Source organism: Schistocerca cancellata, chromosome 9 (assembly GCF_023864275.1).
Source record: "Schistocerca cancellata isolate TAMUIC-IGC-003103 chromosome 9, iqSchCanc2.1, whole genome shotgun sequence".
NCBI classification, from domain to species: Eukaryota; Metazoa; Arthropoda; class Insecta; order Orthoptera; family Acrididae; genus Schistocerca; species Schistocerca cancellata.
The window spans coordinates 159,794,914-159,796,194 of NC_064634.1; the positions used below are offsets into that span (position 1 = coordinate 159,794,914).

The window sequence follows — 1,281 nt, forward strand, 5'->3', positions numbered from 1 at the left end:
AAATATCGTTCGAGAGAGATGTAAATATTTTACATATGTCGTAGTATCCACCAAGGGCAGCGTTTATGAGAAGCGTGAGACAGTGAGGAACCGGATACAGACTTTAGCGGATGGTGACAGTAAGCTTGAGCTCACCGTTAACAGCCCCGTGTTGGTCGTGTGTGCAATTAGGGAAACCACTCGCGTGCCTACAGTGGATTAGCGCTCCCGTGCTCTGGCAGGGTGCTGCTATATAGGGGTGGGGGGAGGGCGGTGATGGGGAGGGGTTGTCTGCTGGTGTTGAGCAAGCAGCCACGCGTCTGCGGTGTATGTGGGTTACCCGCAGAGGCGTGAACATCAACAGACGAGGCACAGCCGTAACTGGTCTTAACCGTATTCTCAAGGAACCAGGTTAAGATCCTCACCCGCCAATTCCCAGATGATCCCTTAACTAAACGGTTTTATCGCACGTTCTGCCAGCCACGAGCTGTGGGCACAGCAGAGCATCTAGACAAGAAGCAAGCGTGACGATTCAATTCTGATTTTTAATGCCAGAAGCGTTTGACTGTTTTGTTGTCTACATCTGCGTCTGTAAGATTGTTCTGCAATTCACGCTTAACTACCTGGCAGAGGGTTTAATCGAAGCACCTCCAGGCTAATTTCTCTACCATCCCATTTCCGAAGAGTGCGTGGGCGAAACGAACATTTAAATCTTCCGTATGAGCTCTGATTTTTCTAATTTTCTTACGATCATCATTTCTCTCTCTGTAAGTGGGCGTAATGAAATATTTCCGCACCAGAAGGATAAAGTTAGTGATTGAAATTTCGTAAAAAGATCTCGCCACAACGAAAAACGCCTTTGTTTCAATGACTGGCACACCAACTTGCTTACCATATCAGTGACTCTCGCCCTCCTCTTTCGCACTAAACCGAGCGAGGTGGCGCAGTGGTTAGCGCACTGGACTCGCATTCGGGAGGACGACGGTTCAATCCCGTCTCCGGCCATCCTGATTTAGGTTTTCCGTGATTTCCCTAAATCTCTTCAGGCAAATGCCGGGATGGTTCCTTTGAAAGGGCACGGCCGATTTCCTTCCCCATCCTTCCCTCACCCGAGCTTGCGCTCCGTCTCTAATGACCTCGTAATCGACGGGACGTTAAACACTAATCTCCTCCTCCTTTTCGCACTAATAGAAAACGAGCTGCCTATCTTTGAAATCTTTAGACGTCCTCCTTCAGTTGCTACGAACTGTGACCTTTCTGACTAGAAATTACGAATACAGTCGCGCAGCTGAGACGATACTC

At 48.8% G+C, this 1,281-nt stretch overlaps 1 non-coding gene across 1 annotated transcript; it reads left to right on the top strand.

Annotated features, from left to right (window-relative positions):
* Positions 1–911: 911 nt before the first annotated feature.
* On the top strand, positions 912–984 carry Trnaa-cgc (transfer RNA alanine (anticodon CGC)). Its single transcript has one exon. It is a non-coding gene; the product is annotated as a tRNA-Ala (tRNA).
* The last annotated feature ends 297 nt before the right edge of the window (positions 985–1,281 follow it).